Genomic DNA, 26,336 nt, shown 5'->3' on the forward strand with positions numbered 1-26,336 from the left:
CTTAATTCCTAAAAATGTCCAGAAATCTATCAATCTTGACTTTTAACACAATCTCTATTTTCACACAGAAGAAGCAGCGCAGTGGCACAGCAGTAGAGTTGCTGCTTTACAGAGCCAGAAAACCGGGTTCGATCCTGACTCCGGATGCTGTCTGTATGGAGATTTACGTTCTCCCTATAACCATGTGGGTTTTCGCCGGATGCTCCAGTTTCCTCCTACACTACAGAGGTATGGATTTGTAGGTTAAAATCTTGCCTTCGGTAAAATAAAATTGTAAAATTGCCCGTAGTGTGTTAGGATAGTGTTAGTGATCGCTGGTCGGTGCAGATTCAGTGAGCTGAAGAGTATCTATCTCTAAAGTGTAAAGTAAAGACCATTCAGCCCATCCTGACTCTATCCTGACTCTTAGATTATTCCCATCTATTCCAATCCTCTTCTTATTTCCCAGTAACCTGTTCCCTTTCACATTATCCTGCTACTTTCCCACAGTCAGGGTAACTTTTAGCAGCCATTTAATCTACAACTAGAACAGAGGCCCAGCCTATTCAATCACTTCTTATATTTCAGGAACGAATTGGTGAATTTTCACAAGTACAGACGACCCTGTAACTTTAACAGAAATACAGCCTTAAGGAATTCACTAATCACTACCAAAAAAATCTGGGATATGGATAATAATTCACTGTTACAACATTTATATGAAAAAGGTTAATAAATAAACATCATCTTTTCGATTTGCATTTCTTGTTAGTATAATTATAACTGGTTTGATATAAATGCTTTAAAAATGTATGGGATAATGTCCACGAAGTTGGATTTCTGTGGGGCAGGTCATTTATAACCTGAAAGCCCATGCAATGGGAGTCTGGGGATTATAGACATTCCAGAGGCTCTATTAGCTGGGAGTAGTTAGGTTGTTTGTGGGAGGCAGAGCAGTCCTCCATAAAGCTTTCACTATAAAATGGCTCATTTTGAACGGTTTAAGAGTAAATAAAGGGAGGTAAATAGTATTACTACTTTTATCTCTGTGGAAAAATATAATAAGAGCAATGTCATGGCCTAGAAAAAGCACTGAAGATTAAATCTCAAACAACTAATTCTACCACAGTGCGACAGCGTGGGAACCGCTTCCTTGGCCACTTCCACTTCTCCCCTCTCCCATCAGGCAAGAGGTATAGAAGTGTGAAAACACACACCTCCAAATTCAGGGACAGTTTCTTCCCAACTGTTTTATCAGGCAACTGAACCACCCTACCAACAACTAGAGAACAATAACTGAGCTACTATCTACCTCATTGGCGACCCTCGGACTATGTTTAAACAGACTTTACTGGACTTTATCTTGCACTAAATATTATTCCCTTTATCATGTATCTGTACACGGTGGATAGTTTGATTGTAATCATGTGTAGTCTTTCCGCTGACTGGATAGCACTCAACAAAAGCTTTTCACTTTACCTCGGTACATGTGACAATAAACTAAACTAACTTCCGTTGCCTCAAGATGTTTGTCCTGTTGATAGAACAAGATAGGATTTATTGCAGTGCACTCTGTGGACTGCAAACTAAAGTGTGTAGGTTTCAAAGAGGATTACTGATAAATGAGAAGTAGTTCAAAACTGTAATCCCAATGGGCATTTACATGAGCTGAACTTGTAGCTTTTAACTCTTCAGTGATTTGTTATTCAGAATGTCTTGTAAAACCTACTTGTTTTAGTTAGTTTGCCATTGTACAGCATGAATTCAGGTACGTTACAGGTGAAATGGAGGATAAGTATCAGGAAGTAGTGATTCACAGAAAATAAACAATCAATTGTCAAAGGGTTATAGAGGTCAGTAGCTCTTTAAGTTGTAAGTGAGAGGCACTGGGTTTACTAATTCAGGGGTAAAGCAAAGAGCACCTTGAGCACCTAAACGACGATTCAGAATGCTTCATTTATTTGGGAAGGGATCCTGGCTATATATTTTCAGGGCTCTAGCCATGATTAATGTGATCAAATAGCAGCAGAATTTCATGACCAATATTTTTTGAGAAAATCAATATCAAATGCTAAGAACTTGTTTTAGAATTCTAGGCATTTTGCTTAAGAAATGTGGTGGTTAAAAGGCATTTCTGTTGATTGAGAGCTCGTATTTTTCATAGATAGGTTGCCCTTTCCTTGTCATTGCCCAGAGATGGACTAGAGGAATGCTTTTGAATAGCATATTTTCAGAACGTGAGGAGGCTTCCTGTACCTAGTGAGCTATGATCTTGCAAGGTTTCTGCCTCCTCCTCCTATTTCATGCATTCACTGTACATACCTTTCTCTTAATTTGAAGTGGAATTTGTACATGCAATGCTAGGTACCATACACTTTCCTAACCCCAAAATTGGGTTGAGGGATTATTTGAAAGGTCTATGATAACTGAAATTGACTGCCTGATAGAACAGATTGTGATGCAACTACGAATAAAATCAAAACATGTCAGATATGTTGAGAAATAAGGAGCAAGGAAATAAGAAAATAACCAAAAGGGAAATAGATACTTGCTTGCTGATGTCAAAAGACCACCGAGCAGTCAACTGGGGAATAAACATTTCATAAGGGTTGGGCCAAAATGTTATAATTGCCCAAAATGCAGGTTAGGCTGCACTTGGAGAATTGTGTGCAGATTTGGAAGGACATGCTTAAGTTAGGCAGGTGCAGAAAAGATTCACAAGGAAGTTGCCTAGATTGGAGGGCTTCAGTTATCAGGAGAGATTGGATAGGCTTGGTTTACTTTCCCTGGAATGAAGGGCTGAGAGGTGATATGATAGAGGTATTTAAAGTTGGGAGGCTTGGATAGGATAGACAGCGAATCTATTTTCCATGATAAGTTTGTCCAAAACTAGAGGGCATAGGTTTATTGATTGATACTTTATTATTACATGTGACATGTCACAGTGAAATTCTTTGTTTTGCATACCATGCGCGAGTATGCAAAGAGTCGCCACAAATAGGGCACCAACAAAGTTACAAAGTGTTCAATGTAGTCTCCAATAGTTCCTCTTTGTTCTTAGACTACATTGAACACTTTGTAACTTTGTCGGCGCCCCCGCCCCCCCAATGCCTCGTCAAGTGAGATGGAGGGGGTTTAAAAGGAATCTGAGGGGTAAATGTTTACACATCTGCAGCAGTTAGTATCAGGAATGAGCTGTCAGGAGGTGGTGAAGGCAGGAACAAAAAAAAACATTTCAGGGCAACCTGGACAGGTTTGAATGAGCAAGGAATGGAGGATATGGAATCAACGCAGGAAAGTGGGCATGGTGGTAGTCATAGACATAGTGGGCAGAAGGGCCTGTTTCTGTGCTGTACTGAGTCTGTCACTCGAAAAAGGACAGTGGACATGTTTTGCATAGATGAGGCAACAGGTGATCAGATCATAGATATTTACTATAACAAGAAGGCCACTTAGCCCATCCTATACATGTCAGCCAAAAATTGTCTTTAAGTTTAACTCACTCTCCAGCTTTGATGCACAGCCTTGAGAATAGGTCTTCAAATTCTCATCCAGGTTCTTTTTAAATGTGTGAGGGTTTCTGCTACACCCATTTTTTTGTGCAATGAGTTCCACATATAATAACTTCTCAACTCCCTTTTAATCCTACCTATTAACTGAAATGTGTATACAGTACCCCAGCACCTAGTCCATCTGCCGTTTTATACAGTTAAAGCAAGATCTCTCTGCTTACACAAAGGTTTCTCTTTACACCGGCCAATAAATCTGTTTCCCGTTTGCCTTCTTACTCACCTTATCGACCCATTCAGGTCACCATAGTTTGAAAGTAGTGGTCCCCAAGATACCTTTAACCTGATGCAGCAGCACACAGGGTAATGACGATCCATTCAGAGGGGATGTAATAAATACAATCAATGTTATTGACTATACGAGGGAGATTTCATTTCTCCTCTGCTATTAACATGGTTTGTCTCTCCATTACTCCCCCTCCCACACTCAAAACATAAAAGGTTTGTAGGTTAATTCGCTTCGATAAGCTGTAAAAAGCAATGTCTTTAGTGTGTGTAGGTTAGTGTACACTACAGGGTGATCGCTGGTTAGCACGGACTCGGTGGGCCAGAAAGCCTGTTTCTCCATGGTATCTCGAAAGTCTAAAGTAAAATCTAAATGGAGATGGGAGATGCAAGAGAAATGGCAAAGCTATCACAATTAGTTCCAGTTTTTTTCTTGCATGGTGTTGAATATGAATCTGAATTTCTTTTCAATGCATCATCTTTGGTTATCGAGACATGTGATTGTGAATTACCGTTCCATCTGTAATGTTCTTGTATAATTAACTCACAGGAAATACAATCCGCACCGTCAAAATTTGCTGTATTTATCCTTTCCATACAGACTGCCTCATTTAAAATTGGTATTTCCTGTGGTTGACCACAAATGGCGAGGTGAAATGAGTAAGTTAATTGATATTTGGATCCATTACTGGTCAGAAGGAGAGTATCATTTGTTTTTAAACTCTCAGCCAGCTTTGTGTCTCCACCATACAAAGATAAGCTAATGTTTTGGTCTTTCATTTCTGAGCTGTGTTGAAAATGTCACGCACTGCGATCATATATTTTTTTTTAAACTTGCTTGTTTACTTCAGCAGAGACGGGATGAAATCTGAGACATCTGTTATCTGTGTGATTTGGTACAACATCAGCCATATCATCACAGAGCCAACACGAGAACTGTGTGAAGAGGCGATGTCTGACAGAAACCAGTGAGTGGTATCTGATGTCTGCAGCTCCATAATGATTACAAGCATTCATACAGTAAGTCACATATTTATTACATAGGGCAACATTGTAAATGTGTCCAGAGCAGAAAAGGGTCTCATTTTCATTTGGTTCAGGTAAAACATTTAGCACCACTGTGTCTCAAAATGTAAATATGGAAAGATAACACAATCAATTCAAATGCTGCAATATCAATCATAATAGTTAATTTCTTTTTTGTGATTTTAATTGCATCTAAAAGACTATATGAAATTAATAAGAAAATTAAAAAATATGGAATTGAATTGATCATAGGATTTGAGTATAGGAGCAGGGAGGTTCTACTGCAGTTGTACAGGGTTTTGGTGAGACCACACCTGGAGTATTGCGTACAGTTTTGGTCTCCTAATCTGAGGAAAGACATTCTTGCCATAGAGGAGTACAGAAAAGGTTCACCAGACTGATTCCTGGGATGTCAGGACTTTCATATGAAGAAAGACTGGATAGACTCGGCTTGTACTCGCTAGAATTTAGAAGATTGAGGGGAGATCTTATAGAAACTTACAAAATTCTTAAAGGGTTGGACAGGCTAGATGCAGGAAGATTGTTCCTGATGTTGGGGAAGTCCAGAACAAGGAGTCACAGTTTAAGGATAAGGGGGAAATCTTTTAGGACCGAGATGAGAAAAACATTTTTCACACAGAGAGTGGTGAATCTCTGTAATTCTCTGCCACAGAAGGTAGTTGAGGCCAGTTCATTGGCTATATTTAAGAGGAAGTTAGATGTGGCCCTTGTGGCTAAAGGGATCAGGGGGTATGGAGAGAAGGCAGGTACAGGATACTGAGTTAGATGATCAACCATGATCATATTGAATGGCGGTGCAGGCTCGAAGGGCAGAATGGCCTACTCCTGCACCTATTTTCTATGTATCTATGTTTCTATCACTGTTAAAGCCATAACATTTTCTCATAACACGCATCATTTAATAGCAGAAATTTATAGGAAAGTTTCATTGCCTTTTCCTGTCTAGTTTTAGAGATAGAGCGCGGAAACAGGCCCTTCGGCCCACCGAGTACGCGCCGACCAGCGATCTCTGTACACTAACATCATCCTACACACACGAGGGACAATTTAACCAAAGCCAATTAACCTACAAACCTCTGCTTCTTTGGTGTGTCTGAGGAAACCGGAGCACCCAGAGAAAACCCATGCAGGTCACGGGGAGAACATACAAACTCTGTATAGACAGCACCCGTGGTCAGGATTGAACCTGGATCTCTGCTGCTGTAAGGCAGTAGTTCTACCGCTGTACCACCGTGCTGCCCCTGTCTTCTGTGAAGGAGTTAGGAGTATCATTGTAGCCTCAGAATTTCAAATGGTTGTAGACAAATTCTGTATATTAAAATAGAGCAAACCATGAGAAATATTGTTTACTGCCTACTTCTGTTGAAGTAGTAACCAGAAATGCAACTTGATGATCAATGCATCTGTGAAGAGTGACTGGCCAGGAAATATTGGCAGAAATGATTTTTTTTTATTTTTCGCTAGTTTATATGGCTTAACCTGGCAAATGAAAACCATGAGATGATAGTATTGATCGGCATGGCACTTCTCAAAGACATCTGTTGTTTGTGTTGAGACTGTTTGAGGTACTTTGATCCTGAGTCTGGAGATAGCAGTAGTTAGTCAACTACATCTGGACTGTGGCAAATAGTCATCTGTTTATCATCTGGGCTGATAGACACTCGGTCTCTCCTGTTGAAATGCTGCATCAGCAACAGTGTCAGTAAATGCCACAAATACACCGTGGGAAGTAGGAAATTGGGAAGAGGAGAGATCCATTCAATGGCATTAGTGACCCCATCTCAATCCTGACCTCAAACGCTGTCTGTGTGGAGTTTGCACCTTCCCCTGGGGGCTTGTGATTCCTCCCATTTTCCAAAGATGTGCAGGTTAGTAGGTCAATTGCCTGCTATAGATTGCCCTTAATGAGTAGAAGTATCTGAAGGGAGTTGATGGGATTGTGGGGAGCATAAAACGGGTTAGGATGGATTAATGTAACTGGATGCTTGATGGTTGGCAAGAAGTGGGTGGATTGAAGGCCTGATTCCATGCTCTATCTCTGTATGATGCTATAACTGTAACAAGCTGCATAAAACGTAGAACAGTACAGCACAGGGACAGCTTCTTCAGCCCACAATGTCTCTGCCGAACATGATGCTGTAATAGTGATCAGTTTGTACAAGCCCATTTTCAGTCATTAAAACTGCTAAGTTGTCAAGGGCTCATTCTACTCTAGCCCCAAAGCTGCTAATACTAATGGTGAAGTTTTCTCTGTGACAATATTTAACCTTGTAATGGGATGAACAGCCCAGTCTTTGCAGCTTGGCCAATGTAACTACCTGAAATAACCTCTTGTTTAAACTTATTATATTAACAATGTTAGATTATGGTCAACACAGAATAGTAGTTTCAAACTAGTTTTTGATTTTAACTTGTGATTCTTTATTTAAATGAAAAATAAAGTATTTCGTAATTGATTTTATGTAACTGCAGTGAAGGTTTGCTTTTGCATTTTCCTGTAAACTAAGCAGCAGTTAGACATCCTCCAGGTCGTTATGGTTCCCCTGTTTTACAGTTAATAGTGAAAGGCCTGGATAGAGTGAATGTGGAGAGGATGTTTCCCTCCTGGGCGAGTCTAGGACCAGAGGGCACAGCCTCAGGATAAAAAGACGTACCTTCATAAAGGAGATGAGGAGGAATTTCTTTAACGAGAGGGTGGTGAATCTGTGGAATTCATTGCCACAGATGGCTGTGGAGGGCGTCAATGGATATTTTTAAGGCGGAGATTGATGGGTTCTTGATTAATGACATCGGGGGTTATGAGGTAAAGGCAGGAGAGTGGGGTTGAGAGGGAAAGATAGCCATTATTGAATGGCGGAGTAGACTTAATGGGCCGAATGGCCTAATTGTGCTCCTACAACTTATGAACAGAAGACTGCTTTCCTCCTCAACTTCTCAACTGTAAATGCATCAAGTAATACCTTCCCGTATTTTGAATTTCAGTCCGCAGTTAAAAGATTTTTGTCAAAGTATTCACATTTCTACCGAAATTAAAATTACTTGGATAGGTTAAACATTGTTCTCTGACGACCAACAGTAGGCTTAATTTTCAAGAAATCTGCTTTATTTTCTCATCTTGCGTTCTCTAATTGAGTTGATTCTGTAGTATGGGTGGGGAGGGGGAGGCATTGGGGGTGGATGAGGTGAGGTTGGTGATTATATGGTATGTAGGTACAACAAGTGGCCGTTGCCATAGTAACCGTCTAATCCTGACAACCGGAGAGTCAAACATCTATCCCTCTGAAAAGCGTTGGAGGATTTGCAGCTATCTGCCAGGCATTCAGCAAAACAGCCTATCCTCATCCTCCACCCACAGGGAGGTCTGGGAAAGCCTTTCTCTTTCCTTGTTTTTCCTCCACTTCCTTTTTTGTGTTCCTATGAAACATCATCACATTTTTTTTAATTTAAAAAAAAATCATTTTTACCTTGTGGTACTTTTCCATGCCCTCTTTGCTTCTGTAATTATCCTTTTTAATTTCAACACAACACTTTCTATGTTCCTGAAGGCTTTCTGCAGGCTTAAATTACAGTTTCCGACAGGATTCTCAGGAATACTAGGAATAGCTGCAATTCCTTATGTCTCCAATTCAGATTTTTGACAGTTTATCCAACTATTTGACTGTCCCCTCTAATAAATTGCAACTAAATAATAATTCCAGCACACTGCTGCCTGTAGTTTTACTATCCTAGGGAATTTTCTTCTAGTGATGGTAAAGACTATTCTATTATATAACCACACACAAATTTGATCTACCACACCTCATTTTTAATTTATAACGACGCAGAAGGAGGCTATTCTGTTCAATTCATTGCGGCTCTGGGGAGCAATCCTATTAGTCCCGTTCCCCCTCTTACTTCCCTATATTTATTCTCCGTCTCTCACACATCCCCATCAGATTCCCCTTTGATTCTTTCTTAGCCATTAACTAAGAGGTGGTTCACAGGAGGCAATCAAACTGTCAGCACACATTTACAACATGGAAGAAAATCAGAAAGCTCAGAGGAAGCTCACACTGTCAGAGAGAACAGGCTAACTATGTACAGACAGCACCTAGGTCAGGATTGAACCTTCAGCACTGACCGCTGCATCATCATGCTCTCATTTTGACTGCTCAAGCAAAAATATTGTTTAAACAAAAGCCCTGCACTACAAGTTTTTTTTTGCAAATAAGATAGTGTTGGCAATCATAGCCAACAGAATTTTATTTGCAAAAAAAATAAATTAGATACAGCTCAAGGCTTTTGTTTCCCCAATAATTATTAATTCAAACTGATAAATTCAACCCTACCTACAATGTTTTTTTGAGTAAAAAACACAAAGTGCTGGAGTAACTCAGCAGGTCTGGCAACATCTGTGGAGGAACTGGACAGACGACTTTTCGAATCCAGACTCTGAAGAAGGGTCCGACCGAAATTATTGCCTATTCATTCCCTCCACAGATGCTGCCTGACCTGCTGAGTTACTACAGTACTTTGTGTTTTGCTCAAGATTCCAGCATCTACAGTTCCTTGTGTCTCCAATTCATTTTTTTGACAGTTTGACCGTATAAACTTGATCTCGAAATAGACAAGCACGTTCTAAAAATAACATTAAAAGCAGGAAATATTGACAACCTGTTTAAAATACCTGAAAGTGAAAGGTTAAGTTGAAATTTAGCTTGGTGTGAATTTCAGTAGAAATAAAGAACTGCAGATGCTGGTTTATACCAAAGATGGACACAAAGTGCTGGAATAACTCAGTTGGTCAGGCACCATCTCTGGACAAACAGGATAGGTGACCTTTCTGGTTGGGACCCTTCTTCAGACTGAAAGTAAGGGATTGGGGGTGGGGGATAAGAGGAACAAGAAGCAAGAAGAAAAGACCAGAGCCAGACACAAATAGCCTCCGGCAGGATGGTGCCCTAGTGGGCCCATTGTTGGCTTGGGAAGATGTGAATAAGTGAGTTCGGTATTCCGAAAAACGCAAGGAATCATGGAATTTGTCAAAGGTCACTCGCGATAAACACCACCGGCAACCGTGCTGCCGCTTGCACAGAGACCCGCGCCCCATCAGCAGCCAGGATCGAACCTGGGCCTCTGGCGCCGCCGAACCGCCACTGGACCGCCAACGCAGCGGCATTCCAGGCCCACAGCCAGCGCGGAGAAGAAGCACCAACTCCAGCTCAACTCTGCCTGTCCTGATGGGACACCAGCACGGATCAATGGAGCTAGCGTTTCTTCTCCATGTCGACTGCAAGCCCGGGCCGCCACCGCAACGGGCTGGCGCCCCGCCATTCCAGGGCCGCCGGTCAACCGGTTGACCGGCGGGACAGGCAGAGCCAAGCCGGAGCCAGCGCCTCCGCTCCACGCCAGCTGCAAGCCCGCGCCACCACAACGGGCCGACGCCAGACACCCTGGCCGCCCTCGGACATGGACGGGACACCCGGGAGGGGACGGGGATGGCCCAGCAACAACTCAGCAGCGCCAGAGACCCGGGCCCAATCCCGACCACGGACGAAAAGCTGGTCTGCACCCACGCAGCAGCGCCGCTGCCGAGAATGTTTATCGCGAGTGACCCATGACCTGGGCATGAGCAGTCGGAATACTGAACTCGCTTATTCAAGAGAGATACAATATGGAGAGCCGAGGAACAGGTTAAACGACTAGGGGAGAGGCCAGTATATTTATTTATCTCCAAAAGGCTAAAGTCTGGTTTATTATTGTAAAATATAGCCTTCTGCTTGTGAGAAAATAGCTTACAGGAAAATAAATAATTCTACAATAATTTTGCAAAGATCAGATAAATCACTTTAATGAGATAGTACAGTTTTTAGTACACTCACTAAAGATCTTCAGAGAGTTCTGCAAAGTGCAATGTTTATTACCTTGTCTCTGGGTTAATTCAGTTTTTCATTAATGGGAATGGACAAGTGACCGATAAATCATTCCCACATTGCAGCCTTAATAGCTCCATCTCAGTGTTGATGACATTGCCCGTGTCGTACATCAAAACTGGGAGAAAGGTTAGCTAATCTCACAGGAGCCATTTTAAATGTATAAATCATAAAGGAAAGGATGTACTGTTCACAAATTTTAGCCCATTCAGAATGTTTTGGATGAATTATCAATGCTTCCAGCTTTACCTTATCATGTGGTGTAGAAAATGTATACATTTTATAATAGACAAAAATAAATGTCAAATCTTTTATACAAAGGAATTATAATTTTATAACAGCTATAAACCAAAAGGTTTGTTAATGGTACATTATATCGTGTTAATATGAGCCTTTTATCCATTTTTAAATTGGTCCATTTAGTAAGATTATATTTTACTGATGAAGATATCGATAGTTACATACCCAGGCCACTCCGAGAATGTGTCCCAAATCTGTGACTGTGAGGCCACAAAGGATGGCAAAGTCAAGAGGTGCATGGGGACACCACCACTTGCAGGTTTCCCCACCAAATTTCACACCATCCAAACTTGGAAATATATCACTGTTTCCCTTCATTGTAGACGAGTTGAAATCCTGAAACTCTCTCACCAACACACCTTCACCAAAGGTACAGTGGTTCAAGCAGGTAGCTCATTACCACCTTTTCAATGGTGATTTGGATTTAATTTAGTTTAGTTTAACGTCACAGCGTAGAACAAGCCCTTCGGCCCGCCGAGTTGGTGCCAACCAGCAATCACCCGTACACTAAATCTATGCTATCCCAGTATTGCGTCCTATACGTCAAGGACAAATTACAGAACCCAGTCAGTTTATTCTTGGCGATGGGGAAACATTAAGAAAGGATAATCTAGGGGCAGAATTAGCAGTCACTTGGACATATGCGGGGTGATTTGGAAAATACCTATTCAAGGCAAATCACGTTCAAGTAAAATACCAGCATTTTTTGATGGGGATAACAGAGTCCATGAGGGAAATGCAGTTGATGTTGGGCAAAAGAACTCTCAGAAATATTTGATAACATGCTATGAATTTGTCATTACGATTTAAGTCAATGAAGTAAAATGAACAATATTGGTTAGGTGACAGGAAACGGAGAGTATTAGTGAACAGTTGTAACCAGAAGAGGACAACACATATTAGAGTCAATAGGTGTAGGAGTAGGCCATTCGGCCCTTCAAGCCAGCACCTCAGGAGTCGGTGCTAGATCCACTATTTCTGAACATATGACACTTGTGTGTGCAGGGCATGACTTTATAATATGCAGAAGGCACAACATTTGGAAATCTGTTCAATTGTGTGGGAGTCAGAAGCAGACTAAATTGGTGGAATAGGTAAATAATTTAGAAGGAAGATATTGGAAAAGTTGATGGAACAGATGCTGTGCTGAAACTAGATGTGTATAAATTGTTGAAATTGGCTGGGCAGATGGACAAAATAATTAAAACATCTAGGGGGTGGGGACCTTTACAATAAAGAGACGAGAATGCAGGAGCGAAGAAGACACGAATAATCTATTTTTAATAATTAAAAACTTTAGGGCAGCAATAACTGGAGTCTCGATCTAGGCATGATGTGAAGGTTTTAAAGGGTGCAGAAATGATTGACTAAACTTATGAACAATTTTATGATCAAACTGGTAGAGCTTGGACTGGTCTCCTTGAGACTAATCTTGATAAGTACGGGTGTCAGGGGTTATGGGGAGAAGGCAGGAGAATGGAGTTGAGAGGGAAAAATAGATCAGCCATGATTGAATGGCAGAGTAGACTTGATGGGCCGAATGGCCTAATTCTGCTCCTAAAATATGAACAGAGGAAGAAGGTGCAAGGACATCTGATAGAGACAGTTAACATCAGGAATGGTTTAGGCGAAGTAGATTGAGAGAAACTTCAAAGATGACGCTAGGATACACTATCAACATAGAGAATGGTTGGAATCTGGCATGCACAGCCAGAGAGAGGAAGAAGCCATGACTGGTATACAAAACTGGAGTAACTGAGGGAGTCAGGCAGCATTCCTGGAGAACCTAGATAGGGGACTTTTTGGGTCAGGACCCCTTTTTAGATTTTCCAACAATTTCTGTTTTTGTTTCGGAATTCCAGCATCTGCAATTTTTTTTAATAAACTTAATTTTGTGTTTTGAAGGGAACAGGATAAATGCTTAAAGGGGAATAATTACTTTGCAGAGCGTGGAAAAAGGGCAGACGAGTGGGACTCGCTGGATCGCTCTTGCATGGGGCTGTACTACTCGATGGGATGATTAGCTGCTCCAACACTAAAATCATTATGATTTTCAGAGTCCATAATTAACAGTATTACATAAAAACGTAATTTCCATTAGAACAGCTTGTGCTGTTTTCATAGCCCTATCGAAAATGTGTAAATATTTAATTTTCAATGGGCTGCTTTAATCTCAGTGAAAGGTGGAAGCATTAGATGAAAAAAATGTTGTAGGTTTAAAGCAACATTTTAAACTCTCTATTAGCTAATCTAGAATCACATCAGGCTTCTATATGGCTTCTATTGCAATGATTATAGAGTTGTACAAGCAAAGGCTTGTTAAGCATTGGTTGTCAAAATCCCTTCAGCAATTGTCCAGGTTGTTTTAGCTATAAGGCCGAGGTAGAATGCACAGAGGCAAGATGTTTCCAGTAGTGGGAGAGTCTAGGACCAGAGGGCACAGCCTCAGAATGAAAGTACGTACCTTTTAGAATTGAGATGAAGGTGAATTTCTGTAGCCAGGGGGTGGTGAATCTTTGGTATTTATTGCCAAGTCATTGGGTCTTTTTAAAGCAGTGATTGATAGATTCTTGATTAGTGAGGGCGTCAAAGGTCACGTGGAGAATGAGGTTAAGATAAAAAGATAGATCAGCCATGAATGAATGGCGGATCAGACTCGATGGGCCGAATGGCCTAATTCTGCTCCTATGTCTTATGATAATTTTGAAAAAGTGATGGTGTAATTCAGGATTTGAAATTCGTTCCAGCAGGTGTCAATCCTAAAATTCTTAATAGGATGAGATTAAAATTTTACCAGTCATATTTAAATCTTTGCAGACTTTCCAGCTGCTACGTGCTATGTGAATTACAAGACTGGTGCATGTATTTGCAAACAGCAGCTAGTCTTGTTACAGCAGTTACATTTTCTGCAGCTCTTGATCTTAGATCAATATTGCTGCACAGGAGGTCCTCATTACACTCCGTCAGCTACACTAAACAGGCGCATTGTTTATGTGACCGACGTCAGACTCCTGAAACAGACCCTGTTCCAAGCTCTTTTACGGGAAAAGATTAGCTTTCAGATAGAGGAAAAAGTTCAGGGATGCACTCATCGCCCCAGACTCTTGGGAATGAATACTTGACCCCTGACTGGTCAAAGTGGAGGAGGAGTATTCAGAATGGTATTGGGAACCTCAAGACCATGCAACAGGATTATACCAAACCTCCCGATAAAGGGCAGAAGAATCGTACCACAGGGCAGCACACTGGCGCAGTGGTAGAGTTACAGCCTTACAGAGCCAAAGATCCATGTTCGATCTTGACTATGGGTGTAGTCTGTACGGAGTTTGTACGTACGTTTGTACGCGGACTCGGGGGATATGGAGAGAAGGCAGGAACGGGGTACTGATTTGGAATGATCAGCCATGATCACATTAAATGGCGGTGCTGGCTCGAATGGCCAAATGGCCTACTCCTGCACCTATTGTCTATTGTTCTCCCCGTGACTGTTGGTTTTCTCTGGGTGCTGCCGTTTCCTTCCACGTACCAAAGGCGTGCCGGTTTAACGATTAATTGGTTTCTATAAATTGTCCATGGTGTAGGATGTAACTAGTTTATGGGTGATTGCTGGTTGGTGCGGACTCGGTGGGCTTAAGGGCCTGTTTCCACACTGTTATCTCTAAAAACTAAAACTAATGTCCCACCCACACGATCAGCCTCATATGTAAAAGATTCCCATACAGGTCTCATCGCTCTCCTTAGAACCCGCAAAATTGGAATGAAAGCAAGTCATCTTTGATCACGAGGGTCCACCTGCGAAGATGATCGAGCATAGCAGCAGCAGGTCACATTTCATATTGCAAAGTGTAGTACTAAATAATACAGCTTCGTTTTGATTAAAGATGTAGTATTATGAACAGCTGACAAATACATAGAACATAGAAAGTACAGCACAAGAAACATAGAAACATAGAAATTAGGTGCAGGAGTAGGCCATTCGGCCCTTCGAGCCTGCACCGCCATTCAATATGATCATGGCTGATCATCCAACTCAGTATCCCGTACCTGCCTTCTAACTCCCTCTTAAATATAGCCAATGAACTGGCCTCGACTACCCTCTGTGGCAGAGAGTTCCAGAGATTCACCACTCTGTGTGAAAAAAGTTCTTCTCATCTCGGTTTTAAAGGATTTCCCCCTTATCCTTAAGCTGTGACCCCTTGTCCTGGACTTCCCCTCAGGAAGAACAGGCCCTTCGGCCCACTATGTCTATGCCAAACATAAATCATAGATAACTGCAGCACAAAAACAGGCCTTTCAGTCCACAATGTCTATGCTAAACATAGACCATAGAAAACTACAGCACAAGAACAGTAGCATGATTAGGAGCCAATATTTTCCTTTTGTTGATTTACCCAATAATTATCAGCGTGGCAATGATATTTATTTTATTAAATGTGCTGTTGCTGTTTGTCACATTTCATTTGAATCACTGGGTTTTAAATAACACATTGGATTTTCACTCTAAGAGTTAATGTACTTATTTATAAAACCACCAAACGTTGCTGTGTCTCCAAAATATTTTTTACTGGAAATAAAAACTGGATAAGCTCATCAGAGGAAGTTATCCTTTGTAATAATTTCTCCTGGTAATCCTGCCCATACTGGTTGGAGGTTTTAATTCACTTTTTCTTCGGTGCGGCCATGTCAATTTGAAACATGATACGTACATTTCACAAGCTCTTCCATTTAAGTTAAAATTCAATTAAAACAGAATCGCTCAACTCCATCCACCACCAGTTTTCAATCTCTTAATTGCTTTGAAGTCAAGATTTTTAGAACAATTTAATGTGGCTGTATACCAAAATATAATTAAATATTCCTGGATAACAGTATTTGCAAGAAGTGGTATATTAACTCTTGATTCTGCATCCGAAGAGCACAATTTTCACAATGAAAATATAAAAGCTTGATTCTAAAGACCAGTTTAAATGTAGAAAATCCCAGTGAAACTGAGTGGTTAGCTTAGCACACTGACACTGTCATAATAGTGGTGGGGGGGGGAGGAAAAACATTAGAGGAAACATCAGCTGCTCATAATAATGCATCTGTTAGCAATGTAAATTAGCATTCAATTTGTCCAGGGGATAGATCCCATCTGATCATTTAATTAAACCAAGGAAAGGATTGTAAAAATTCACAACTTGTGCTTATTAGGCCTGCACGTGGAGAATTGCCGTTGAAAAGTTACTGCGGGCTGTGAAACAGAAAATCCGCAGGAGTCCAGTCACCAGCAGAGGGGGTGGGAAGAGAGTAAATAATTAGTTTTAAGAAAAAACACCAGGGGGAAAAAAACAAAAAAAACAGTAATGCAGCTTGGAGAAGCTGCAACATTATAAGTGTAATACTGCATATGTGCTTTATCCAATAATCCCAAAGTCGTGAGTTTGTTGATTCTGGCAGCATCCTTAGAGAAGCTCCATAAATGAAACAGGTACTTCCCGAGTGGATTCCCCAGTTTCATTATCTGAATAACTTGTTCTCACCTAGACCACAGCTAACAATGGCCAGTTTTCTTTATCAACGTTACTTTTTTTGCATATCTATCATTCATTTGTTCAATATCTCTCTATATCACCTTGTATATCTTATTTCCCTTTCCCCTAACTCTGTCTCGACCCAAAACGTCACCTATTCCTTTTCTCCAGAGATGCTGTCTGACCTGCTGAGTTACTCCAGCTTTTGTGTCCATCTTCGATTTAAACCAGTTACTGCAGTTCCTTCCTACACTTCCCCAATGGACCAGGTCCCTATTGTACTTTAATATGACTGACTTGAATTGAATTAACAAAGGCTTGGATGCTGTGCAGCAGCTAAAGTCAAAATCAAAAACAATACTATGGATGCTGGAAATGCAAAACAGTATGGACATCAGATGTTGGAAATACTCAGCAGGTCAGGCAGCATCTGTGGAGGACATGGATAGGCAACGTTTTGGGTGGGGACCCTTCTTCAGACCGATTGTGGTAGGTGGGAGAGAACTGGAAGCAAGAAGAATGGCGGTTCAGGCTCGAAGGGTCGAATGGCCTACTCCTGCACCTATTTTCTATGTTTCTATGTTTCTAAGATAGAAACATAGAAAATAGGTGATGGAGTAGGCTATTCGGCCCTTCGAGCCTGAACCGCCATTCAATATGATCATGGCTGATCATCCAAAATTGGTACCTTGTTTCTGCTATCTCCGCATATCCTTTGATTCCGTTAGCCCTAAGAGCTATATCTAACTCTCTTGAATACATTAGATGTATTCTTGATGGTGGTGAGACACAGTCTAGCAAGTGAGAGGAGGATATAACTGAGGAGGGTTTTGATTAACAGATGGCTGGACAAAGGCCAGAGATGAAAGAGAGACAAAAGAGTGTCAGATAAGGAGAGAAGATGAGTAAGAGGAGTGAAAAGTGAAGCCCAAGGGAGGGACATAGGTGGAAGAGGTTTGGGTGGGGGGGGGAGGAGGGGGTGGGATAGTGGAGAGTTGGTTGCACACCAAGATGAGGGGGGTGGGGTTGGGAGGCATTTGGTCGCAAGAAAAAAGGCGAAGTGTAAAGAAAAGTAAAAATAAATAATTGGTGGGGTTACCTAAAATTGGAGAATTTAGTGTTCATACGGTTATGTTGTTAGTGGAATCAAGACTGTTAGAACTAGGAAAGACAAGAATATGATGTCAAAGAATCAGATATGTGCAAAGGAAATGTAAGCTGCTTTCCAGAGTTCCCAAGGCGAGGTGAGAGCGATTGCTTGGAGCATTGGGCCAAACAGGGAAAGCTGAAGGCAGCAAGCATCAAACGAAAACCCGCCAGTGATATATAAAAGGGGAATAGATCGTGTAAATGCACATAGACTTTTACCCAGAATAGGGGCCATAGGTTTAAGGTGAGACGAAAAAGATTTAACAGGAACCTGTGGAGCAACTTTTTCCACACAAAGGGTGGTTGGTATATGGAATATACCAATAGGTAGTTGAGGCAAGTACTGTTACAACATTTAAAAGGCATTTGAGCAGGTATATGGATAGGAACGGTTGAAAGGGATGTGGACCAAATGCAGGCAGGTGGGACTAGTGTAGATAGGGCATCTTGGTCAACATGGGCCAGTTTGATTGAAGGGCCTGTTTCCATGCTGTATAACTCTAATAGAATCGTAATACACTAAGTAAATGACAGCAGCATCAGCTTGCTTCAAACATCTAGCAATGACAGCACAGGTCCTTGTTGAAAATTCAAACTGTATATCATATTAAATATTGAAATCAAAAGATTGCAGATGCTGCAAAACTGAACGAAAACCAGAACCTGCCAGATATGTTCAGATGCTCAGGTAGCATCTGTGAAGAGAGAAACAGATCTAATGTTTCAGATTTAGCTAGTTTTTGGGTAGATGGACACCCTTGGCAATAAGCGAGTTCGGTCTTACTACACATGCCCAGGTCATGGGTAATTCGGGATAAACATTCTCGTCAGCTGAGCTACTGTGTGTGTGTACGGACCTGCGTATTCTATTCAATGAGATTTATAAATAAATGTATCCATCAAATATGTCAGCAGTAGGCCACAGCGCACTGTATGCTGCACAAATCCACAAATCTCTATTTAAATTATTGACTCAATACAGCACCAGCCTTGAAAACGCAAGAATGCCTGGAACAAACCTGTCAATTATCAAATCCCTGGCATTAGCCTGAGTCACAGCCATTCAAATTCGATATTGATTTACACGAATTACAAGTTGTGTGGTCAGGCAATTTGAGACTGTTCTTACATTCCTATCTAAACAACCTTCCTGGATTGACGAAAACGAGGAGAATGAGCTGTGTGGGGGTAGGTTGGAAAGTTCAGATTGGATTCGAACAGGCTGGTTAAACTTTCGAGGTGGGTTAGCTTAAATAAAGATGCTGTCCCTTTAACCTCTGGGGTTGGTTCCAGTCTGTCAGGACGTACAGTTGGGAGCTGGGTCCAGGTGACCGGGCGGTGATAATTATGAGAATTTGCAAGCATTTGAACCACAGCCAATCTAGAGGCTTCACTCTGGAGTGGGTCGTAGCTCCCCAGCTGACGGGACCTTTTATCGCTCCCTTTGAAGGAGGCACCGCCAGCCCCAGCGAGTGGGCAAACATGGAGCCAGCCCGTAATATGAGTGTTTATACCTGTAATGGGAGCATTTTCTCATTCAGACTCAATCGATCCAATACTAAAGGGCAGGCATTTCGCAGTTAAATGTCTTATATCAGATTGGCGGCTCCTTCACAGGGCCAACCCTGTACTCAGTTTTCCTCGGAGATGAATCTTTGCCTTAACGGTACATTCACACCGCCTGTAGGTAAAGCATCAGCCCACATCACACTGATACAGTCGCTGTCTGCCTGAGATTAAATATTTTTACACATAAATATGAATAAAGATAAGAAAATGTTTCAAACACAAGTAATATTTTCTGATTCCAGTAGCAAACACATTAAGGATTAAATGAATATAATAAATTCTTTAACTTTTTGAATATCTCATAATTGCAGATTAATGAACTGAACTAGACACAGTTCACGGACGATACACAGTTTATACAGCGCTGCGTTCGCTTTTTAATAAAATACCAAATTGTAGTGCGTGGGTCTCAAAAGGAAGCACGAAGTCCAGTGTTTTGAGAGGCACCTTTTATTATGTTCCTCCCGGTTGTAGGGAAGACCAAACAAGAGAAAGATGGCACCCAAACCCCTGCCTTTAAACCCTCTGGCTAAGGGCCGCCTCCGGACTGAACTACTCCCGTGCCGAGGGGTTCGACAGTATGATGGCACGACCCTTGGGAGCCGCCACAGGACCTTCCCCCCCCCCCCCAGAACCAGGGGCACGAAACGCACCGGCGGGTGCACAACCCGGCCGGCCCGCGAGCGGAAGTCAGCCGATCGTGGGGCTCGCGGAAGCATAGGTGGAGGGACAGGTCGAGGGACCGGCAGGAGGACAGGTGGAGTGACAGGCGGAGGGAGCCGTGAAGGGGGGCGCCCTCGAGGCCGAGGTTGGGCAACCAGCACCGGCTGGTCAATGTCCAGGTGTGCCGGCTTCAAACGGTCAATCGACACTCCCTCCGGCCGGCCCCCCATGTCCAGGACAAATGTCGACTGCCCGTGTTCTAGCACCCGGAACGGGCTCTCGTACGGCCTCTGGAGTGGCGTCCGGTGGGCATCACGGCGCAGGAAGACGTATGGGCAGTCCATGAGGGCTGATGGCACGTGTGGGCGAAATGTCCCATGGCGGGACGTCGGGACGGGTGCGAGCCTGCCAACTCGCTCGCGAAGGCGCTTTAGGGTGGATGAGGGCGTTCCCTGCTGCCCCGGCGCCGACGGCACGAACTCCCCGGGCACCGTGAGTGGCGACCCGTACACGAGCTCCGCCGATGATGAGGCCAAGTCCTCTTTGGGAGCAGTCCGGATGCCCAGCATGACCCACGGCAACTCGTCCATCCAGTCCGGGCCGGAGAGTCGTGCCTTCAGTGCTGCCTTTAGCTGCCGGTGGAACCTCTCCACCAGACCGTTAGCTTGTGGGTGGTAAGCCGTGGTGTGGTGTAGCCGCACCCCCAGCAAGCGAGCCATGGCTGACCACAGCTCGGAGGTGAACTGTGGCCCCCGGTCTGAGGATATGTGCGCCGGCACCCCGAAGGGAGCAATCCAGTGCGCGGACAACGCACGAGCACACGTAACCGTTGAAGTATCAGCCAGCGGAATGGCCTCAGGCCACCGTGTGAAGCGGTCTACCATTGTAAGAAGGTGGGTGATGCCCCGGGACGGCGGGAGAGGCCCTACAATGCCTATGTGGAGATGGTCGAATCGCCGGTGAGGTAGACCAAACTCCTGGAGAGGCGCACGGACATGGCGCTGGATTTTTGCCGTCTGGCACAGAATGCAGGTGCGAGCCCAATGGCCAACCTGCTTGCGCAGACTGTGCCACATGAAACGAGCGGCCATTGTCGCCCGGATTGATGGGTGAGCCAGTCCGTGGATCACCTCGAACACCCTCCGGCGCCAGGTGGCAGCGACGATGGGGCGCGGCTGACCGGACGACACATCGCACAGGATTGTCACTCCCCCAGGACCGAGAGGGACATCCTCAAGGCGGAGGCCAGAGATGGCAGTCCGGTAGGCGGGCACCTCATCGTCCGTGAGCTGTGCCTCTGCCGGAGCAGAATAGTCAATTCCGGGCGCCACCTCGAACACGGCGTTGATAGCGGGGCGGGACAATGCGTCGGCCACCCAGTTCTCTTTCCCCTCGATGTAGCGGATAGATGTTGTATACTACGATATGTAGGCCAATTGCCGCTGCTGTCGTGTGGACCAGGGGTCGGAAACCTTCGGCAGGGCGAAAGTGAGCGGCTTGTGGTCTGTGTAGGCGGTGAACGGGCGGCCCTCCAGGAAGTAGCGAAAATGGCGCACTGCCAGGTACAGAGCCAGGATCTCGCGATCGAACGCGCTGTATTTTGACTGCGCACGGTTGAGGTGCCGGCTGAAGAAGGCCAGGGGCCGCCAACCTCCGCCCGTCAGTTGCTCCAGCACAGCACCAACCGCCGACTCCGAGGTGTCCACCGTGAGAGCAGTCGGGGCATCTTCCCGCGGGTGCACCAGCAGTACGGCCCGAGCAAGGGCCTCCTTCGCGCCGTCAAAAGCTGCCCCTGCCTCATGGGTCCATTCAACGATCTTGTTCTGCCCACCCGCCAGAAGTTGATACAGGGGCCGCATGATGTGGGCCGCGGATGGCACGAAATGATGGTAAAACACCACCATGCCAATAAACTCCTGCAGGCCACGCACCGTGCGTGGGCGGGGAAACCGACGGATGGCGTCGACCCTGTCAGGCAGGGGAACCGCGCCTTGCGCAGTCACGCGGTGGCTGAGGAAGTCAATCTCGGTTACACCAAAACGGCACTTGTCGAGGTTGATGGCCAATCCATGCTCACTGAGCCGCTGACAGAGCTGCCGAAGGTGGGCGCAGTGCTCCTGCTGCGAGCGGCTGGCCACCAGGATGTCGTCCAGGTACACAAACACGAAATCGAGGTCGCGACAAACCCCGTCCATTAGGCGTTGAAAGACCTGCGCAGCGTTCTTGAGGCCGAACGGCATCCGCATGAACTCGTAAAGTCCGAATGGCGTGATGATCGCCGTCTTGGGTACGTCATCCGGATGAACCGGGATCTGGTTATAACCCCGTACCAGATCCACTTTTGAAAATATTGTGGCCCCAGCCAAATGGGCGGTGAAGTCCTGGATGTGGGGTACGGGGTATCGATCCGCTGTTGTTGCGGCGTTCAGCCGTCGGTAATCCCCGCAAGGTCGCCAGCCCCCGCTCGATTTAGGGACCATGTGGAGTGGGGACGCCCAAGGGCTGCTTGAAGGGCAGACGATCCCCAAGGTCTCCATTCTGCGGAATTCCCGCCGTGCCAGACGTAGTTTATCCGGCGGCAGTCGGCGTGCTCGTGCATGGAGTGGTGGGCCGGTAGTTGGGCAGTTTCAACGAGACCGCGTCCAGAGACAGGGCCGGGCCGGCCTGTGAGGAGGTAGGGCTTTCTCTTCTCTCCATCATGACGCCAATGGAGCGTCGGGGTCACCAATGTAGAGCGTGGGTCTCAAAAGGAAGCACGAAGTCCAGTGTTTTGAGAGGCACCTTTTATTATGTTCCTCCCGGTTGTAAGGAAGACCAAACAAGAGAAAGATGGCACCCAAGCCCCTGCCTTTAAACCCTCTGGCTAAGGGCCGCCTCCGGACTGAACCACTCCCGTGCCGAAGGGTTCGACAGTATGATGGCACGACCCTTGGGAGCCGCCACAAAATGACCTTTGACAAATCCCATGATTCCTTGCGTTTATCGAGATACTGAACTCGCTTATTTGGGCCAATGACAATACATGATGAGGGGAGCTAGAGTATTAGCACTGTTTCCTTCTCCACAGCTGCTGCTGGGCCTGTTTAATTTTATAGAAACAATGCACATGGCACAAACGTGCCCCGACATGGAATAATTTAAGACATCACTCGTAGTGTGACACTTGCTAAATTTCCATGTGCTCCTAAAATCTCTCTGAGTAATGCATATCCCAAATGCTAAGTTATTTTGTTAAGGTTTTATAAGGTTGGCAATTGATGACAAATGTAAAATCTCATTTAAGCTTACCTTCCAGTCCACTTCCCATAAAACTCTTTGTAATAAGAAAGAACAATAAAGCAGATCAGAAAGTTGGTCGGAGCCCAGCATTGAACAGGAAATTCTGTTATTGTTTCAATTATCACAGCAGGGTTAATAACTAAAACAAGGCTGGCCGGGGAATGGGAACAAGTAGTAATGTGGCAAGAACGGATAAAGAGGGCATGAGAGATCTTAGGATTTTCACTAGCATCCTTCATTACCACAGATAATTAATCTATGCAAAATAATTCATATTGTTCCTGGTTGCCTGTTGATTATCTTCAACATGGCCTTTCTGTTGCGTGGGTGAAGCCTTAATTGCTACAAGACAGTGCCTTGTTGCTATGTAGTCTGTGGTTCATTCCCCTGACTAAAAAGGTAGAAATCTCCTGCTCTGTCTCAAATAGATTCCTGAAATTCTTTACGCCCACTGAAGATGCATCGGTCTTTATCAAAAAGATGGCCCTTCTAACAGCGCAGCACCCACTTTGAACTGCAGTGAAGATCCAGGTCAGAATACATGCTGTGAAGTGCACTTGAACATGTTATTTAATGAGCAACTTCAGTTGAGTGAATACAGAGAAATGAAATGCACTATTTGTCCTGTGGTCAAATTAGAACCTATGATATATTTTCATTGTCTTTCAAATAAAATTCATTACCATCCCTCTGCGACATGGCAGGAATTCGCACAGCTGGGTTCTAAAAGGGGGAGAGGGGCCGATAATGAAAATGTGGTAACTGTGATACAAATACATATCCGCAGACAAAAGTCAAGTAGCAAATACAAGGTTTCCATTCTGCATTTGCTCATTCTCTTTAAGATGTGCAATACGTTCCTGGTGGAGCCGAATGTAGTCATTTACAGGCATTTAGTTGCAACCTCAGTTCATGCTGTCAAGTGGAAATACAGCAGATTTATAACATGGTTTATTTATAACGGCATTTGTAGTCAACTATTTTTGCTTTACAACAGGCAGAAAAGTGTCCAGTTTCCAATTTTGAGAACAACTTTTTAAACTGTTACAGGAATTACTACCTATGAACAGAGAAGTTAGAGTCAGGTAGAGAGAGGCTCTCCCTCCCCTGATCCATCTGATTTTTTTTTCTTCTGTTCAACTCTCACCTACCAGCCTCTAGCTCACCCCTCCCTCTCACTTCTTTATACTGCCCACCTTCCCGCTATACACTCTAATGCAGGACTTTGACTCAAAACACAGACCATCCCTTTGCCTCCACGCATGTTGTTTTCTCTCCCAGCAGTTTATTTTTTTGCTTTAGGCTCTTCAGCCCTTCAACGTACTCTGCCAATTCATAAATTGCAGGTTAATGTTATATTTCAGCATCTTTCAATGCTATAAATAGGATAAGCAGGGAATAGCTATGATCGTCAGAACCATTGAGGGGAGACCTAATAGAAGTATATGAAATTATGAAGCATTAAAATTGTGTATTTTAAATTCTCTTGATAATTTAAAATGATTTTGCTTGCCTATCAGAAGATGAATTGTTTTTCTCATTATCAGTTACATTCAGTGGTAAGAATGGGTGGTGAATCTTTGGAATTCTTTGCCACAGAAGGCTGTGGAGCAAAGGTCAGTGGATATATTTAAGGCAGACATAGATAGATTCTTGATTATTACAGGTGTCATAGGTTATCGGGCAGGAGAATGGGGTTAGGAGGGAGAGATAGATCAGCCATGATTGAATGGCAGAGTAGACTTGATGGGCTGAATGGCCTAATTCTACTATCTCTTATGATCTTATGAAAGAACCTAAGTTATTATATTTGTGAAACACACCAGGGGCAAGCATGGAAAGGCAGGTCGCAGATTACAATGTTTTTATAGATCTTTTTTAATGCATTACCCAATACAAACTGTTTGCTATCCGATCACAATGATACAGTGTTTCCAGTATTACTAACTGACTCGGTTCTGCGAGAAAACAATAATATCTTTGGTACACTATTAAAAAAAAGACCGAATAACACAAAAACCTCTTTGTCCTGTTGCCGTATCCTTGCTTGAAGTACAAAGTCTTTGTAAATTGACACCATTTTCATTCCTTAAACCCTGCAGAAAAAGCCCTCCGATATTTTAATATTTGACCGACCAAAACACATTTACTCCAGCCCCTTCCCCACATAATTTAACGAAGTATTATTTACCCTTTTCTCACAAGAATCCTAATCACGTTTAGCTCCTCTCCAGTGGCTGGCTGCGTCTATCTTTCACAAGTAAAAATTACCATGGGGTTTCGTCGTTAATTAATATTCAAACATTAATCTTTAATTATGCATTCACACTTTTTGGTAAAATTAAAAAAATAAAATTAGACCTTATTTAACAATGACTTATTCGAAGCACACTGGCAAAAAAAACCAAAACGTATAATTAGGCAATTTAGCCTAATTAAACATGGAATGACAAATTAAAGAAAATGGGATGGTTGTTAATTTCTGCATTTCAACAAGTTCATGTTTTAAGAAATATTTGGTCAGGGACATGGATAGGATAGGTTTAGGAGGGCATGCGCCAAATGCAGGCAGGTGGGACTTGTGTAGATTGGACATGTTGGTCGGTGTGGGCAATAAGGGCTGAGAGACCTATTTCCACATTGTTTGGCTCCATTCCAAAGATGTACGGGTTTGTAGGCTAATTGGCTTAGTATAATTGTAAATTGTCCCTGGTGTGTGTAGGAGAACGTTAGTGTGCGGGGATGGCTGGTCGGTGCGGACTCGGTGGGCTGAAGGGCCTGTCTCCGTGCTGCATCTCTAAACTAAACCTTAAAAAAAAATCTATGACTCTAAGAACAGATAATGGGAACCACCAAAGGTAAATGTGTGATATCTCGTGTTTATTTGACAGGATTGCCTCTCAAATGTTTGTTTCCATCGTCCCATCATTTAAGGAGACATCAAACGAGTGAAAGACCTCCATGTACAACTCCAAAATAAGGGGAAATAAAAATATTCTGATGTGCACTCACACAAAATGGAGTAAGTTTTCAACCATACTGATTTTAGCTGACGTTATCAGAAAGTACCAATTTTCATGTCAACTGAAATACCTGATTTTTGTCACGTGTGAGCAGGTGAGTATTTTGTA

The 26,336-nt window shown here is 43.5% G+C and overlaps 1 long non-coding RNA gene across 1 annotated transcript; it reads left to right on the top strand.

Annotated features, from left to right (window-relative positions):
• Positions 1-583: 583 nt before the first annotated feature.
• LOC116982804 lies at positions 584-26,330 on the top strand. Its single transcript, XR_004414539.1, has 3 exons — positions 584-707; positions 4,625-4,793; positions 26,140-26,330. It is a non-coding gene; the product is annotated as an uncharacterized LOC116982804 (long non-coding RNA).
• The last annotated feature ends 6 nt before the right edge of the window (positions 26,331-26,336 follow it).

Source organism: Amblyraja radiata, chromosome 17, assembly GCF_010909765.2.
Source record: "Amblyraja radiata isolate CabotCenter1 chromosome 17, sAmbRad1.1.pri, whole genome shotgun sequence".
Taxonomy (NCBI): Eukaryota; Metazoa; Chordata; class Chondrichthyes; order Rajiformes; family Rajidae; genus Amblyraja; species Amblyraja radiata.